The following is a 20,073-nucleotide window of genomic DNA, read 5'->3' as shown; positions in this document are numbered from 1 at the left end:
CCGCCTTCATCCTCAATCAGTGTTCTCCCTGTGTCTCCACTTTTTCATACTGCCTTCTACCCTGCCATGCTCTCCTCACCCCATGCATGTCTGTCTCTGTGATCAACTTTCTCCTTTTTAAAAGGATAACAACTTGGGGACCAGAAGATGGCATAATGGTTACATCACTGGACTCCCATGCGGTCAACTGCACTACGAGTCCTGAACCTGGAGGCTTACAACTCACACCAGGTGCATATGTGTGCATGCCCAAGATCCTGAGAAGAAAATAGAGAAGGGATTGCAATGTGGCCATCCTTCTGGGGAGGTAATTTCTCACTTTCTATCTCTCTGCTTCTCCGATGAGTGCAGATAGTGTAATGGTTACATTGCTGGACTCCCACGTGGTCCACTGTGGTTCCAGTCCCAGACCCAGTGGCCTAAAACTCACACTGGGCACAAGTGTGTGCAAGCCCAAAATCCCAAGAGGAGAATGGAGGAGAAGGGATTGCAACATGATTACCCTCTGGTGGGCGATTTCTTGCTTTCTGTCTCTCTGTCTCTGTCTCTCTGGCAAACACACGTGCCCTATAGCAAAAACTCCTCTAATTTTTTTTAACTCTCTAAAAAATAAAAGTAAATAAATAAAAAGAGGACAATATATTGGATTAGAGCCCACCCTAATGAATGCATTTCTATGAGATTTCCTCTGTAAAGACCCCATTTCCAAATAAAATCATGTTCACCAGTACTAGGGTAATGACTTTAATGTTATCTTTTTTGAACACACACAATTCAACTCAACAAAATCCTGATTCGAGATGGAGTTGGACTCTCTAAGGCCTTTTCAAACCAATTTCTACTGATTTATGTTTTACAGGACCCAATAAGTTAAATTTTAAGCACAAGCAGAAATATGTGACTTTAGGTTTTAAAATTTATCTGCATTTTGAGACCAGCAGATGGTGTAATGGTTACATTGCTGGACTCCTGTGTAGTAAACCACAGTTCAATTCCTGGACCCAGTGGCTTCAAATTCACACCAGGCACATGTGCATGTGTGCCCACCCAAAATCCTGAGAGGAGAATGGAGAAGAAGGGATTGTGGTGTGCTCATTCCCTTGGGTATTATTTCTTGCTTTGTGTCTCTCTGGCAAGCTTATGCACCCTACAGCAAAAATCTCTCTCTAAAAAAAAATATTCTCTGCATTTTGATGCAGTAGTAGTCCAACGCTCCACAATGCTGAAGCCACATGGGCAGATTTCCCTGTATACAACGAGCAGGCTTGCATGCACCTCAGCACCCATGCTCCTGGTTGGCTGAGATATATCGCAAAATGAAGAACCTGCTGTGGCTTCCTGTTTCTGTGTCTCATGGAAGAGATAAATAAATAAACTTTTTAATAACTCTATCGTTTATAACACAACTCATTTCACAAAAATTTTAAACTGCTTAAAATAAGTTTTCACTTTCCAATCCTAATATTTTGGGTGAAATTGTAAGATTTGCAGCATAGTAGAAAGACTCCTTTATATAATTTCTTAACTAGGGCAATTCTTTCACATAACCTCTCTGAGTCTCAGTTTCCCAGCTCATAAACTGGAAACTATCAGACTGCTCATTCCACCTTTCATATTAGATTTTGCAAAAATAAAATGACATATAATGTAGAAGAATGTTTTGAAAGGTGTAAAATGGTATGTAAATGAAAAGTCATGGTATTCTTCTTACTTAGTGTTCTTCCTATAGTAATAGAGTTCCTACAACGGAAATTAGAATGGGTTGAGAAGTTTGAGAGCACAGGGTTTACACTGGGAGGTCGTTTTTCCCTTCTTTCTTAATTGGTCTCACTCCCTGCCAGGGCTGAACTGTAATCCACACACTATCCTAGTCACTAACCTCTACATGCATTTTGTTCACACAAAATCAAACTTCCATTAAAGAAGATACTTAAGTACCTGAAAACATGAGAGTAAATCAGTATATATTTTTAAAAATGGGAGTGTACAACAAAATAAGATAAAAGACACCTGGATCATCAGGGAAAACATGAAAAAAAGGTTATTTCCAATACTCCTTGATGACATGGTGCAGAGATGTGCAGTTTTTATATTAAGTAAAAATGTACTTTTTCTAGAATAACCAAATTCAAAACAAAATTATATCATATTAAACAAGATGAAATGATTTTGCTTCAAATGCTGGGGTCCTTCTTTAAACAAACGACTAAACTAGTGGTGCCCTTTTTTCCTAATTTAGTAGGACCTACATGGCTATTGTGACAAATATTACATTGTTGGAAAAGTCATGATGAGTTTTTGCATAGAAAAAAATACATCATGACTTTTCAGACAACCCAATAGCATTCCAGAGTTAAGTAGTATGGTAAGTAGTATAATTTTTAGGTGGTTTGGGGGGAGGCCTGATTCTTAAGTCTCTAGGCACAGAGAGTCATTTTACTCATCCACACCGTCACTCTAAATTTTAACCAACACTAATATAGAAACTGCCCCCATGGATGAAGTCTATGTGGTCTACATGCATGGTGCACCACCAGGTACTGAACAAGTCTAGGGGCACACAAAATAAATGGAATCTGGGCACTGTGCAATGTAGTAGCCTTGTTGAAGATTGGGGAAGGAACTGAGGATCCTGGGAAATTGCTGTGTGGAAGGAAGTTAACGTAATTCATGATAGTTTCTTGGGAGGCTGTGGTGGAAACACAAGGAAAACCCTGGTCAGGGAATTAAACAGCTCTGGGTCCTGGGCACAATCTAGTACTTTCTGGCCATATACTTTTAGATAAAGTCACTCTTCCTTCATTTTAAAATGGAACTGAAAACTGCAACCATCACTTGTACCTCAAAGGCTTTTAATGAGAATCCCAGGAAATCATCCATGGGCCAGGGCTTTGTAAACTTGATTTAACAAATGGAAGATACTATCTTGGGTAGAATTCAGCTTCCCTTCAGTGAGTCTCAAACCATTAAAAACTCTTTTTCTCTCTGGCATCAAAAAGTAAATGTCCAAATACTGCTGTTCCTACTTAATTTTCTTCTGTCATGAGCATAGTAGGATTCTTTATTATTCTGTATAACTTATAGAAAGCTGTTTTCATTTGTCATTATCTATTATTGCTACTAGCCATTCTGTTCAAAATACCTCCAAACCCCATCTTGACTCAAATCTCCTGGGCAAGACAGATTAAACAATTGTAATTTAGAAATTAGTTTCTGAGGTAATACAAGTAACTACCGATAGCTATACTTATTTTCCTGATTAAGATCCAGAAAGCTGGTTTTTTTTTTTTGTTTTTTTTTTTGAGAGATTTTTCACTATAGGGTGCGTGCGCTCACCAGACAGACAGAGAGAGACATAGAGACAGAAAGCGAGAAATCACGCCCCGGGGGGATGGTCACGCCACAATCCCTTCTCCTCCATTCTCCTCTCGGGATCTTGGGCACGCATGCACACGCGCCCAGCGTGAGTTTAAGCCACCGGGTCCGGGACGCGAACCGCGGTCGACTACATGGGAGTCCAGCAACATAGCCATTACACTAACTGCTGGTTCCTGAAAGCTGTTTGTTTTTAAACTGTTTCTAATTAGCTGACTTTTTGAACAGTTTAATTGTATATACACTGTTAGCTTTATATAGTTGTAGATCTCAAGAATCTTTTGGCTTTTCTTATCAAAGTTGGTTGTGATGCGAAGAGAACAATGGGTCATTGTATCCAGCACCATCTTGGACACCAAAAGTGCACCCTTTTGCTGACTTATTCTAACCAGAAAACCAAACTGGGCTTCACTGCTTGCACCAAGAGGTAGAGCATCCAAGGACACAGACATAGTGAAACTACAAACTTGGACTTCTAAGTTTCTATGTATTTTCAGTAAGATATGGTTTCACTATGAATATTAGAATTGGTGAGAAATTGATCAATGCTAGAGATTATTCTCATTTAAGGCTAGAATTCTGGCTTAAAATATTGTACAATTTCTGCCCTATATTTTTCCCCATCAGAAAGGATTAATTCTACATGTAACCATTCTGCTAGGCCAGCCCCCTTTTATATCAGTACTTCTATAAGAAAAGGAAATACTCAGGTCAAGTAGGTACTTAGAACAGTTTACATCCCTTCCTTCTACAATCCTGGATGCATAAAGAATTACTTTCCCATCAACTTGTCATTAGAAGTTGCAGAGGTCATGGCCAGGGTCCTCAGTGAGGCTGGAAAAGTGGGAGAGACTTTTATAAGCTCTCCTTTTTTCTAAGCCAAGTATTTGTGTTTCAGGCACTGTCCCAAATCTCAGAATAACTGCCCTCACTCTACATGAATAAGAGGTATAAATTCAGGTTCCCCTAACCCAGTGGCTTTCAACCAGGGACCATTTTTGCCCCCCGGGAGACATATAGCAATGCCTGTGCATATTAGAGGTAGAGGGAGTGCTATTGGCATCTAGTGGATAAAGGCCAGGAATGCAGCTAAACAGCCTAGAGTGCCCAAGAGAGTCCTTCATCAACCAAAAATAATGCAGACCCTAAGTCCAAAATGTCAATAGTTCTGAGGCTATTAAGCTCTGTCCTGACTAGGAGGACAGTATACATTACCAAAGAATATAGGATAGTTCTCATAAAGATATAAACTCCCTAAGATACAGGCATAAATATTCAGTGTTACTGTTTTTAAGCACTGAATAAGCTTTCTTTCACAGTCACTGAATGGAAATACACACAGCTTTCTGTCCTGTTGCAACCTCTGTTTTCTCTTTTCTGACATCCTCAAGAGCTCTGTGTTGAAGGAAAAGACAAAGGATGAGTAGATACTAGGAAGATGGGGAGATGGGAAGCAGCAGGAGGGAAAAATAAATTTAAAAAGAAAAAAAAAAGTCCCTATCCCTTCTCGGGTGTAGACGTGACATAACACTATAGTCAAACAAAAGAGGCATCCTGCTGGAGCCAACCAAGTTTTATTGCCATAGACACGAACATTGTAAAATTTTCCAAAAGCTAAAATGTAAGGTTTTGTTCCCTAGCTATCATAATTTACAGTAAACAAATTCAACCCATGGTACACAAAAGGGTTTTCATTAAGCTGTTTCTACAGTAAGAAGAAAATAACTGTGTTATCTTAAAATTAAAATTGTTTCATTGGGCTTCATTGGTCAATAACAGCACATGAGCCTCTCCTGAGACCTACGCCTTTACAACATGAAAACTAGTACAACCCATAGAGGCCTTCCAGTCAGTAGTTATTTCATACTATTCCTCACAAACCCCATGGAAATATTCTGATAGCATGCTAAGTAGAAGTTAGTCATTGAAAGAAACCATCATATTCACTGGCAGATTAATTTATTTAAAGACAAATTCTTGAGGCCAGCAGGTGGCATATTGGTTAAGGCACAGGACTCCCACAGGACTGACTTCTGTTCAAGTCCTGGACCTGGTGGCTCCAAACTCATGGTGGGTGGCTGTGCGTACCTGCTCAAAACTCCCAAGAGGAGAATGGAGGAGAAGGGACTGCAGAACAAACTAAAAAAAAACAAAAACAAAAACAAAAAACAAAAACAAAAACAAAAACAAAAACCTTTTAAAAATCTTAGAATCCCACAGTTGGAAAAGCAAGAGAAACTACCTATTGTTATTTGAATCCCCTCAACACACACTGACCAAGAAGTCATTCAGTCTGTTCATGGACTTCTAGTCACCTCCATGTCACCCTGATGGTGGGAGTGACTTAATACTGCTTCTTGGTGTGTCTGCTTACACACTGTTAAGTTCTGTAGGAACTCAGATACCTGTCATTAATGCTCTCCACATTCAAGAGCATAAGACCATGACGATAGAAGCCAATTTATTCTCTTGCAGCATGTCCCCTTTGTTTACTGTTTGCCTATCTTCTGGTATGGAAGCATAAATATAGCTATCTCAATGGCAGGCCAACTTCAAACAGCCTCTTCAACACTCTTTTTTCTCTAATGATCCCTTGAAATTATCCTAGGTGCATTAGCAGCAGGGTTAGTGCAACACAGCAAAGCAGGGCAAAGGCAATTCACTGTATTGGGTAAAAAGGAATATGCTTCCTCTATTAGATATCTCTCCTTTCACTCCAAATTCCATATAATCCAAAGTACAGACATCGATTTTGTCATTACTACTTCTCATCTGACTTTAAATTAAGTCAGTCAATCTTAAAACTTTAAATACCATAAGCAGAGTAGTCCCTTAAAATTATCATCAATCTAGACTTCTCTGATCTCCAGACTCACCATTTGAGTATCTAACATGAGCTCCACCTACTTAACCAGTCCAAAACCAATCTCTTGACTTCTGCCCCAAACCCATTACAATTTTCCCTATCTCAATTGAAGGTAACTCTTACCCTTCCAGAAACATAAGTCAAATCTTGAAGTCAGCCCTGACAGATCTATTCTCCATATCCCATATCCAATTCATTGGAAAATCCTGTCTTGCTAGTATTTTTATATAGCTATAACCAGCTCTTTATCCCAACTGGACACAAACAGGAAGCCCAGATAGAAGGTTACTGCAATGATTCAATCCTGGGGTATGGTCTCCCCACTCTTTCTCCTTGTTCCCCTTCAATCTACTCTCTCATAGTACTCAGTAATTCATTAAAACAAGTCAGATGCTATCTCTCCATGCTTCAAAATCATCCTTTTGGTGGCCTATAAGGCCCCAAACAATCTAGTCCCTATTTTTCCCTTACCTCCTCTTCTCTCTTCTTTGTTTACTCTACTCCAGCCACCCTGAACTCCTTAATGCTTCAGATCACACCAGACCAACACTCCTGCCTCCAGACCTTTGCACTTGCTGTGCTCTCTGCTTAGAACTTCTTGCCTGTGATATCTACATTATTACTATCCTGCTGGTGTTCAGAATAAGCTCTAGGAAGACATGGAGTTTGGATATGATCTGTTCACTGCTATATCCCCAATGCCTAAAGAGTGACTGGTATGGAATAGTTGCTAAATAAATAGTTGAAAAGGTCACTTTTTTTTTTTTGAGAGAGAAATTTTTGCTATAGGGTGCATGTGCTCACTGGAGAGACAGAGAGAGACAAGAAATCACACACAACACCCCCAGGACAGGATGGCCATGCCACGATCCCTTCTCCTCCATTCTCCTCTCAGGATTTTGGCCATGCACACACATGCACCCAGCATGAATTTGAAGTCACCTGGTCTGAGACTTGAACCACAGTCAACCACGTGGGAGTCCAGTGCCTTAACCACTATGCCACTTGCTTTACCTTGGTCACTTTAAGGGACCACAGAGAGCATGCACAATTTTCATTAGGTGAATGACTCTCTATTAAAATGTAAATATGAGCCAAATATTTCAACATCTAAAATACCTTTGTGAAACCATAACCTTATAATTGTCTTACATATTAAAACAATTTTATTTATTTTTCTTATTTGAATTTTCTGCCATACCTATCTAAATGAAAATAAAGGGGGAGACCAAACAAAATGATTTACACAGGGTCTATAGAATAGTTTTTTAAAAATGTACTAAGCCTGTATTTAAGAATTCAAAATTGTCCTCCATTGCAGACACTTTCAATTAAGCCTATTCTAATCTCAGTTAAGTGAGATTCCAACTTCAAAATTTCACTCCCAGGCACAGCTGTTTGACAAGTGCAGAAGAGGCCTGTCAAGACACTTGGCAGTACAGTAGCATTCCTCTGGAACACAATGATTTGGGGGATTTGGGTTTGTTTGTTTGTTTGTTTGTTTTAGGTGGGGGTAGGCATTGGCAACCCCTATTACTAACTGATGGTAATTAGTAAGTCAATCTTTGGGGGAAATATACAATCAGGCAACTCAAAATGCCTTTTATAAAACTCCTCCTTGAAAATAAATCATTGACACTGCAAATGGTCAATATGTATTCTTAATTATGAACTAAATTGCCCATTAATGTACCAAGATCTATGTTCCTAACCTTGTGGTCTAGTAAAATTCATTTTTTCTGAAGTTCTGAATTCAAAAAAAAGTGACAGTGACACAGTTGTTGATTTTGATTTACTACCTCAACAGAGTAAACAATAGAGTGATTTCTCCATTATTTTCTCAGATTATACAGCTCCTTCCTTGACTGGTTCCATCATAAAGGCCCAGCAGGGTCACAATCTAAAGCTGGCCTTCCCAGGGCACACAATAGAACAAGATCACAAGATCGAGGTGACCCAGACAAACCAAGAAGCTGGAGTCCACACCAGCAGTGGGTTAGTGCACTGGGGTGTTGAGGAAAATACTAGCCATAGGGAGAAACAACCAGAGATAATTACACAAAATTTAATTCTAGCCTCAAGAACCTGAATACTTTCTACTGCATGTAATCTGGAGCTGTCAGAAACAAACAGTATCTGTCCCATTGTCACCCTTTATAAAAACTTACGTCCCAGCACACCTCCCACCAACACCTTAGACAAGTTTCGACAAGTACCACTGAATCACTTGAGATGGGCCAAAAGGTCAGGGCCCTGAAACTTTGTCAGCATGATTATCTAAAGCCACTGGAAAGCACTTCATGTGTTTCAGAGGGCAGGTAGACTTTCCACTACACAAAAGCAGCTTTGTTTCTGTATATGTGACGCCTCCTAATTAGAATCAATGATTTTTTTTTTTTTATTGTCGCTCCCGATAAGCTTGTTTGCCTAGCTTCATTTTCCTAAAACACTTTAAACGTTTCTAGGAAGGGTGAATGTCGGCAGAACACTGAGACAGGCCTTGAACCAGGGCTGTGGTTATTGCTGGATGTTTACAATTTGTCATCCTTGGGGGTAATTTTGCAAGTTTAAACACACTAAAGGACATATTATAAAGAGCCAGGCAATTTCATTTTGTTTGAATATATTTATGGAAATGGACCAAAAGTGTCCATAGAGGCACATTGTCATTTTTTCCTTGAGTGTGTGCCAGTTCATGACCAAAAGCAAGCATTCAGAGAATAGAAGAGCATTTATGACCACGCTGTGTGTATCAAATAAGCTACTTTATGAACAGATGGGGAATATTGTGTTTCAGGGTCTTAGAAAAATAGCCCTTCACACCAGATTTCTATGTACAATGGTGGATCTCTCTGTGATTCATTTATGACCTTGGCCTTAATAATGAGCAGATCTCCCTTATGGGTGAGTGCCTGTGGGACATGAAGACATCACACATCCTCATGACTTAGAAAGATGATGAGTAGTGGGGAATTATGCACCAAGAACATATAATTTGGACAAGGTGGGAAAAAATGAGTAATCCACTTGAGATAAGGAGAGTTTCCCCAGCAGTGGTGACTGTATGGCAATGGAATCCTTGGAGAGTAAATAAGGGAAAAATGGCTGGACTGGGAAAGATTTAGTAAGTTGAAAAGCAAGTTCTAGGAGCCAGCACTGATAAGAAAAAAAGAAATGGTCTGTAACAAAACCACTTTGATGAGAAAGGGTCACCACTCATGGAAAACCCAAAAATCAGGACTGAAATGTTTCTTCTTTTCAAGGGAATCTAGAAACCAGAATAAGCCCAAGGTGAAGCAGGGGGCACTTCTAATTTCAAATGGCAGATACCATACTCTGTGTTTGAATTTCCTCCTGGGCACACAGGAAGAACACACTTCCCAGCATCTCTTAGAGTTAGCTGGGGTCATGTGACCACATGCTGCCCTGTGCAACGTGGGAAGAAGTGAAGCAGGTCACTTTTAAGTCTGGCTCCTAAAAGCTCCTGCAAATCCTCAGTGAACTCTCTTCCACCTTGGCCCCTGAAAGCAGAGCTATTAGACTGATGAATCCTGTGTCACATATGCAAAGACGTAGCTACGTAAGAACTTGAACAAGAAATACACCTTAATCATACCAAATCAGTGAGATTTAGGTTGTCTGTTACAGAGGTTAGATTATCTTAATATAGTCCAATAATCCTCTACCCTTATCATTTGCCTTTTCAAATATCATGTTACTTCCTAAGAATATCTCTCATTTCATTCTTAAGCAGAGTAACTTCAGAGACCTTTATGAGGAATAAGAAAAAAAAATTCTTTTCAGATCAATAGAACAAAATTTACCTAAGGGGGGAAAATGTCTGGCATCATTTTCTGAAGAACTGGAGGAAACAAACTGTTCTTTTCCTTCCTAAAAAGCAACTAAAATATGTTATTTATTTTTAACTTTGTAGTATGGGAAATTTCAACTCTTCACACAAATAGATATAATAGACTACTGAACCTCCTTGCATCTATCACCTAGCTTCAAGAATGTGTGTGTGTATGTATATCTCAGGTCTGCTATATGTTATTAAGCCAGGTCATGTGGGTAGAACTCAAAAGCAAAGATCAAACATCTTTAGTAGAAAGAACAGAGTCTGAGACCCCAGCTCCACAAATTACTTAGCTCTGAGGGCTACAATGAGGATTAAATACAGTAGCTTAGAATAGGTAACACATTTTCCTTCCCCTCTACCTGCCTGAATGAGTTTTTGCTCTATGAAAGAGGTTTAGTACTTACTTCCTAGTCAATATGTAGTTACCCTAGGAGGATCAGAGCAGATTCTTTCTCAGCCATTCACCACTATAGGCATGAGTTTCTCTTTCCCAAAGTGCTTTCCCAAAAGAGGTGAAGAATGAGGAGCAAAGGCAAGAGCCCTGGAGGCAACACAGAAACTCTGAGGGAAGAAGACAGTAGGGGGTCACCACAATGAAATGGGAGGCAAATGTCTATTTTGGAATTTTGGTTAAGGCTATGGCCCCATTTTCTCTTCATCACAACTGTTACCCCAGCTCTAAATCCATTCTCTTAGCTAATGAAGCACCATTTGTTCCTTTCTGGTCAATTTTCACACTAGAAATTCTGAGAATGGGGGAGGAAAGTGGTAAAAGAGAGAGAGAGTTCAGCAGTAGTACCATTTCTCATTAATGGATTCAAAAGGCCAAACACCAGGTCTCAAATTAAAAACAAAAACACTTTCTAAAACACAGAAGAGAAACACTGTGGGGAGACAAGACTGAGAAGCTTCTTCATAAATTTTAAGAGTGAGGATTTAGGACCGGTAAGATGTCCTATTTGGAACACTCTGAGAGCCTTCATGCACCTACATGGGCCCTGGGCTATACTGTCTAGTACACAGGTGAATGACCCAAACTCAGGTGACTCAAACCCAAGTGAGCTTAGTACTTCTAGAGCAGGAAGCTTCAGGAATGAAAGGCGAATCTTCCAGGCATGGAACCCTATGGTGTTCCCATGTTTCAGAGGAAGCCAATGGGAACAGGTACATTCAATGAAAATTGATTTAATTTGCACTCCTCTGGACATTTCAAATATTCACTTCCCTTTTGTATTAAATCAATCAGAGCAGGAAAAAGAAAAAAAAAAAAGAGAAAATTCCAAAGTTAATCTCAGTAGAGTGGGGGTATAAGTCTTGCAAGGGCTGACAAGTTCAGCATACTGACAGCCAGTCCAAACCTTTGTTTAACAGTATTTCACTCTCTTGACAGATTATAAAAGGAAATAGTTAACAAATGGAAAGCTACTCATATACAGAATGTATGCAGCCCCTGTCCACATCTTAATCATTTTTACATAATTGGTCAAATAACTTTGGTCTCCAGTCTTCCCTGTGATTTTTTTTTCTTATTTTTCTTGCAAGTCCACAACAGAAAATGCTTTTATGTTTGTCTCCATTTATATGTTTCCCTGGCTGATCATGTGGCGTAAGAAAAATTTGTGTTTCACATGATAGCTTCCAAGAGATACATTCTAAGAAAGAATTAAACTGTAAATTTGGAGAGATAATGGAGATGATTTGGGGACATTTACATTTCATTTCCCATGCACTAAAACAGTGCTTGCTATCAATGTTGCTACCACCTAGGTTTTTTTTCTATTAACTAAATTTGCATTTATATTAGGTTTGTAATTCTTGCCAATTTTAAGAACATCATCCCTACTTGACAATAAAAGTCCTTTGTGAGTCCTTCCAGCCACACTTACCAAGTATCCTACCTACCTAGTGTCCTTACCTACTGTGCTAACTACTTCCTCTGGAACTTTCATACCAGTGCTACTGCACATTGGGCTGCCTCAGCTTGAATGGTCTTTCTATGCAAGAATTACTCTCTTCTCTCAAGATGCTGTCCCTGCTTCTAGGAAGACTGTCCCAAATCTGCTGGCATAGTTGGGAGCTTCTTTCCCTGTTTTCTCATTAAACAGTCTGCACAGACCTACACCACAGCCCTCATTTTATTATTAATACAACTGTAACCCTTAGAAGAATGTGAGTTCCTCAGGGAATGTCCCATTTATGTCTGTATCTCAGCTTCCAGGATAGCCTATGAAACATGGTTTGCACTGTGTTCAGCTGCATGAAGGAGCATGCGTTGGAAGGACACATCAGCGCACATACTACTTGGGCAGGGTAACTATACACCCTGGTTCTCCCAGGACAAATCTGGTTTAGACTGATACTGCAGCATAACAGAACCCCATTCACTTTCAAACATGTCCAATTTGAATAATAAATTGTAGGGTCACATTGCCTCTGCTCACCTGGAACCCAGTTATCTTATATTCCAATATCTCAACAAATTTTCAATTAGTAACTGTTTCTAAATTCTTCAGAATTCTCCTTTTAAAGGACTAACTATTCTCCTTACTCAAGTCCTGTACCTATGGCTGAAAAATAAATAAATAAATACTGTGCTACAAACTAAACACACGAGTTTCATTCCACGTTCTCAACATATTCTTACCTACACCAAACCTCCCATATGAGTGACGATGTCTATTAGACTGATCAACCTGCCCTCTCGATGATGGACACGTGGCTGCCCAGAGTGAGAGCAGATGTGAAGTTAAGTCTGTCCATCCAAGCTCTGGGCCTGCAAGCCACACATCCATGGCTTAGGGTTTTAATAGCCAATGTCTTATTGACAGACTAGAAACCCTGACTTAGTGATGACAGCAGAAACTAATAAATCCGCCTGGAAAAAAAATCTTTTCCAAATTATTCTAGTTAAAACTTGAAAACATTTCTAGAAGAACAAACAGAATCAGACTTTTTTTTTGGAAAAATCAATGTAGTTTTGTCTTTTCCTTTACATACTCACATTCTATCTGGACTCAAAGATGTCAACACAACCACTTAGAGAAAAAATACTCAAGAAATAGCCCAAAGGTCACAAAAGACACTTCTAATAAATTGCTAAACTAATTTTCCACAGTGGTGCAATCCACAAGAATTTAAAACAAAAACAAAAAGCATATATTTAAAAATTTAAAAAAAAATCTATACATGAACCTCAAAAAGTTTGATATGTATTTCCTTAACCAGGTCATCTATAAAAAGATTTACATAATTCTTTCTAATTTTCAAAACATTATTTCAGGGCATGAAATTAAATAAACACCACAAGACAAATATTAACTAAAAGGAAAATTAACCCTCATGTAGTTAATGATTTTTTTAATGAGGATAAAGCCTCAAATATTTAACCTCTTAGGGTTGTTCTCATTATCTATTGTTTTTCATTAATCTTAGGATCACAGGGCAAAGAACATAAACCATGATTTACTTTAAAACATTTACCCAAATCTGCCATGAATTTATTTTCAGGACAAAGTTCATGAAAGGCCAGTTCCCCAGGTAAACTGGATTAAATGCCTTTTAAAGGGAAATCAAATTAAACAACTACCAAATGGCAAGTTTCTAAACTGTGTTTTGGGATGTGAAATTCAATTTGACAGACGTCTTATAGACTGTGGTCAATCCCCTATCTGATGAGAATTTCTGTGGTTTTGTTCCTACCTATACTGGGGGATTTGTAATTTATGTTGACGTATATATGTCCACAATATGTCAAACATGTATACACACAGATAAATATATTTGTATCACTCAAATAAAATCACTGAAAAAAAATCTTGAGATTTGGAGGGTTTTTTTTTAATCATTGAGTTTGCATTTCATATTTGACAGACTGATGCCTTGTGGGATATGATTTGGAAGCTATGCTCTTTGTGATCTTTACCAGATGTTTCACTGGTGCTGTTTCACCCTCAAGAGACAAAAAGGATATTAATGTTAATTTTCTTTATTTAATCACATCAGGAAGATTTGATAAAAGAGAAAACTCAATATTTTGGTAATTTATTAATTCTTCAAAAATGTCCATAGTAGCAAAATTGTTTTGGAGATTATTTTATAGTAAAGCCAAAAGGCTGCACTGCATTTGGAAGGGAGAACATTCTATATTACCTTTAAAAATGTGAAAATGTGACAGATTTGTCAGTTCTACTTTGAGGCAAGGGGGTGACAGAAATATATACATGGTTTAGCGCATGGCTCATCACAACTTTTAATTATATAAAAACAATACTCCGAATACGAAATGGACACTTGGTTAAAAGCCTTCTGTCATCAGAGCCAATCCACCAATATCCTCTTATCTCTTATCTCTGAATTTTTTTCCAAGGTAACACTAAACTACCCTAATCATTGTCAGGACAATAATGAAGATGTATTCTCTACTAAACACTGCCTCCCTACACCTTAACTGAAATGACAGTGTAAGCTTTTATTTATCTAGCATTCAAGGTCAGAACAGAGAAGCTTTTGGACTATCCATTCTCCTTCTGGGCCTGCCAGCCACACACCCATTGCTCATGGTTACAATATCCATTGTCTTACTGTTAGCCTGGAAGCCCTGACTCAGAAATTACAGCAGAAACTAATAAATCTGTCTGGGAAAAAATTAAACATCTCTTTTCCAAATAATTCTACCCTGACTTTGAAGAAAATGTTTCTGAAAGATCAAACAAAATCAGAGTACTTGACTGCTTATTAGAATCACCTGGGAAACTGTTCCCCAGACCAATTACATCATACTCTGGAGGTGGGACTCAGGTACTGGTACTTTATGAAGTGCTTCAATGTTAGTCAAGGTTCAAATCCAATGCTTTAGAGCAACAGTGCCCAACATTTTTCACATCTGGGATGGAGTTTATGGAAGACAATTTTTTCCTGGACTAGGGTAGGGGAACAGGTGGTTTCAGGGTGATTCAAGTGCATTACACTTATTGTGCATTTTTTTATTATTATTACATTGTAATATATAATGACGTATTATACAACTCACAATAATGCAGTATCTGCAGCTGTTTCCCAGCACTAGTATCATTGCCCCAGGTCCACCTCAGATCATAAGGCATTAGATTTTCCTAAGGATCACACAGCTTTGATGCCTGATATGCATAGTTCACAACAGAGTTCCCACTCCTTTGAGAATCTAATGCCACCACATATCCATCTGACAAGAGGCAGACCACATGCAGTAATGCAAATGATGGAGAATGGCTGTAAATACAGGTAAAGTTTTGCTCACTGCCTACCACTCACTTCCTGTGTGTGGCCAGTCTCCTAACAGGCAACCAACCAGTACTGGATAGGGACCTTTGCCTTGGATGCTCTAAGAGGTAACAGCTAAACAACTTAATAGTCTATGAAAGTCAATTTTGCTAGGTTTTATTCTTGTCTGAAAAAATGGTTTGTGAAGAAGGGAGTTAGAATATTAAACTAATTTATTTTTAGATAAAAAATACATACACTTATAAAGTAGGTCAAACATGCAACAAAGAATATAAGCTACTGTAACAGACACCTATGACACCTCTCTTACCACCACCAAGTGAAAAAGAAATTAATATTTTGATATTTGTTTGAGTTTTCACTCTCTCTGGAAAAACATAAAATGAAATCCCCACCCCATTTCTTCCTAGTTCTTTCCTCTCTAGAAGTATCCACTATCCTAAGATTACTAGTGAGCCTTCTTACATGATTTTACTGTTTAACCAACATAATTGTTCATCTACAACAACTATATAATTTTGCTCAGTGTGCATTTAAATCTACATAAATTATATTGTATTGCATATATCCTTTTGCATGTAGTCTTTTCACTTGACATTCTTTTTTTGAGATTTATCCATGTTGATATGTAAAGAGGCAAATGTATGCATATATATTTCATTAATTTTAAATGCCTTTATAATATTTCATAATAAAATACAGTTTATTGACTTACTTTATCTATGAATAGTTAGGTTATATATACTTTTTTAAAACAGAGATGCATGTCTTCATGTCTTCCTTCCACCATATACAAGAATTTCTCTAGGGTAGCCACCAAAATACATTTTAATTAGATATGCTCATTTCCATCTTTATGAGGTATTTCCAAAATGGTCTCCAAAGTGGTTATACCCATTTACTCTCTCCAGCAATGTTAAAGTATTGCCCTCCTCCATACCTTTATCAATACTTGGTACTATACGATGTACTCGGTTATGCCAAGATGAGAATTGTGAAATAGTAATTAATAGTCAAGCTTAGATGATATTTTCCTAAGGTCCCTTCTGGTCATATAATTGTGGTCACCACATCAATGCCAAGCCTTATCAATATAACAAAACAAAAGGATATAAAAGAACTTTCTTCCACAGTTTACAATGAATTTACTTTTTCTCAAGAAATGTCTTACATGGCTAAAGCTGGCCCATGAACCTGTATATCAGGCCATAAAAGAAAAACAGGGACACAGCCTTAGCTCTGTATTTATTTTCTTGTATTCATAATCCAATGTTACTTAAAAAGCAAACTGCCCAACATTCAAGCCAAAGCAAATACTTTGGATTATGCCAGGCAAAATGCCTGTGGAGAAATGAGTCAATTCATACAAAATTCAAAACTGTCTTTGGTCAGTGACATTTTCATGAAAATCTGTGGGTGGGTAAAAGTTTTGAAAATTCCTTTTTTGCTATTGGATAAAATTCACTCAGGAAAACTATGCAAAATTTAAGTGGCAACCCACATTCTCCTAATTCCCTTATTAACACTCCCTAACCTCCCAACACCAGCTCTTTCAATTGTGCATGAAGGCTAGTCATCAGTGTTCTGATCCCAGTAATGGAACCCTGTGCCTTACTCAACCTGCCCCAATCCAGCAGGTTTTCTCATGAACCATACTAACGCATACAGCATCCCTGATCTTATTCAAAACACACCTTAGTGAGAACACTACCCAGGCATTACATACTCAGTTGACTTAATGGCAAAAAACCCTATGATAAAAACATTCTCAGCAGGCGCTCTGTTTGAACCATTACTACACATACTGTTTGGATGGGTAGTATACTTAGTATACTTCTACAGTATGGGGCAATGTCTTATGCTTTTAGGAATACAAAACAGGAGTCTGGGAAGGAGATATATTAGGGCTCTATGACTTGTTGAGACTTGAGAATCTGTAACCTTATCATCTCAGAAAAACTTGACTGAATTACTTAGTAGAATTCCGCACAGTTACACCTTGGTACGAACTCTCAAAAGTTTTGATGATTCCAAGATTTACCACAGTTGGGCCTAGTCTAAGCTCAAGAAAGTAGAATGATTTAGCACCTAGAAATTGCTTTAATGTGCAGTAGTGTAGGACATGGGTATTTTTAAATATAATGTTGTCAATTCCAACATTTCTGATTGAGCTGAGGTCTGACTGTCTACCTACCAAGGCCTTTACTTCTCAAGGCCTTTGCTAATGCCTGAGAATGTCCCTGAGACTGAGATCAGGCCTGGAAAGAAAGCAGCTGGTTTGGCTCTTCACAGAAACAATAAGAATGAGATCTACAGAAGGGTGGAGTAGTTCGGGTGGGAAAAGGAAAAGAATCCATTCTCTTCTTCCAGTAAGTTAACCAATACTAAATTAACAACCCTCCTCCAGCTCTGCCACCTAAAACCCTGAGTGATCTGAATCCCAGAATTCTGGGTAAAGCTAAGGAGTCATGATCAGAGGTTCTGAGAATGCATTCCCCCATGCATGAAATAGATTTTGGCAGTGAGTGGACACCAGTGGTAGTCTCTTACTGTAAGCAAGTTGTCACTGGGTAGTCCTCTTACACACCCTTCTTTGACCAGTTCTTTGTGCTGCTTGTAGTCATGGTCACCAAAACACAATGGGGTCATCATCTTTTTCTTGGGTCAATAAGCTAAGTGAGTGAACATAATGACTAACTCTATCGAACAGAAAATTAACAGCAGTTAAACACATGTAGAACAAAAATGAACTGGGTCTTCTAATTTCAACTGCCCCAAGTCTTTGCAGCTGTGACACAGCCACAAAAACCTAAAGATTACTTCACATTTCTAAAATAAGAATGGGGTCATTTCACTTGGCAATAATTTTGAGCTTTGAATCAACTACCATTCGATTTTAAAGTAGTGGGAGATGAAATATTTCAGTTTTAGCAGTCCTTTGTGTCTAGATTCCAAGAATATAAGGATCAGTTTTGCAAAAGGCAGAAAAATGCATTTTTTTTTTCAGGTGAACATCCACTTTAAGCTCAGTGTCTTTTATCATGGACTTCAGCTTGAGTAGACTACTAAACTTTCACAGTGCAAGTACTTGCTGCCAGTTGGTTATATCCCTCCACGTCAAGCAGAGGACATGTAGCATCGTGACAGTTTCAAAAGACTAATGTCCATAAGTATGTCGTACATAAAAATGGACATCTTTCATGCTAAAAAAAAAAATAGTTCTAAGACTACAAGGGCAGCCTGAGTCAGTTCCTAAGAAATCTTGTTCTATATAAATATATTTGCATTACAACATATGTACGTAAATGCTTTGTGGTTCTAGATTTGATATGTTATTAAGTTGGCAATCTGAATTTTGCAAATATTCCAAGTGGAAGTGGGATGTGGGCAGATGAGGAAAGAAAAATCCCTTCCCATACCCATCTTGAACAATACAATGAAAAGCTATGCACAGGCCTGGAAATCTCCACCTCTCAGCTTATTCATTCACTGAACTGCTTCTATTTTTAATATTCACCATGCACTTTAGCAAAAGTCAACTTTATAAAGTTAAATGTCTTAGCAAACTCTGGAAACAGTGGGGAAATGGGGAAATCCTATTGCACAAAAATTAATTTTGCAATGCAAAAAAAATATTTTTTGGATAATTCAAGCCTTTATGTTTATTTCAGCAAAGCCAAATCCAGTAAACTATTTTCAGCCAGGATTAGTCAGAACTAAAAGGTTGGACTGTTTTCCTTCAGAGACTGAATGTCTTTCCTGCCTGTAATAGGCCAGTGTGTTCCAAACAGAGTAAATGGATTTGCCTTCAATTGCTTGTCTCTTTCTGGCATTTTTAATGCAGAACCCCAGTGACAGAGTAAGGTTTGCCATCTGAAATGTAATTATTCTTTTCAGTCACAGAACCTGGCATTCTCACAATGTATCAGCTTCAGGTTTTCCTTAAGAAAAAAATCACAACATGGGGCATAATATAACGACAAGAAATGTGATTTCGTTCCATCAGAAATTCTCAAAACTTTCACAAATACCTACTAGAAGGCTTTTTTAAAAAGTGCTTCTAATACTTGCCTTACAACTATTGCTCATTTGGTGCACTTTTACGTGAATCAGATAACTTAGCCAATCTACGATCAAATGTAAACATGGTTCAGATTCTTTATCATCTCAACATACTGAAGAAAGAAGGGACTCCAGCTGGGGAACCACAGTTCAAATAAGTTCCTTCTCAAACTGATTTATATATTTCACATAGTTAGAGACCTGCACCATACACAATATCCAGGGAATACATAGTATTCGCAGGTTTTAATGCTAAAAGAAATACCCCTGTCCATCTAAACTAATATAAAACACATGTTTCTCTTCTTCCAAGAGTGAAGTGAGCTGTCTGAGATTATGCAAAGCCATCCCATGATCTCAGGGGTGATGTCCTGCCTGCAAATCCTGAAGTTTTCTGTGAGGTGTGAAATTGTTGTGAAACCATTTAAAAATCATATTATTCAAAAATAGCAAATTTTGCCAAGAAACAAAGAGAGTTCCAGGACTGATGTTGTGAAAGGGGGAGGTGTGCGTGGGGGAGGCAGGGGGAGACATCAGGCCCACTTCCTTCAACACCAAAGGCACATTACCTTCTCAGCTCTTTCTCTTCATACCTTTCTACCAAATTCCCTCTCCCAAAATTAGGTGAGATCCTGTGAGATTCTGTTCCTGC

The 20,073-nt window shown here is 38.3% G+C and overlaps 1 protein-coding gene across 5 annotated transcripts in view; it reads right to left on the bottom strand.

Annotated features, from left to right (window-relative positions):
- The window catches only part of GLIS3 (GLIS family zinc finger 3), a 550,468-nt gene that overhangs the window by 349,489 nt on the left and 180,906 nt on the right, over nt 1-20,073 (bottom strand). The gene's annotated exons all lie outside the window — the stretch shown is intronic.

This window comes from Tupaia chinensis, unplaced genomic scaffold (genome assembly GCF_000334495.1).
Source record: "Tupaia chinensis unplaced genomic scaffold, TupChi_1.0 Scaffold000354_1, whole genome shotgun sequence".
NCBI classification, from domain to species: domain Eukaryota; kingdom Metazoa; phylum Chordata; class Mammalia; order Scandentia; family Tupaiidae; genus Tupaia; species Tupaia belangeri.
Note: the sequence above shows the minus strand (reverse complement) of the source record. Positions and strands in the feature narration are given on the sequence as shown.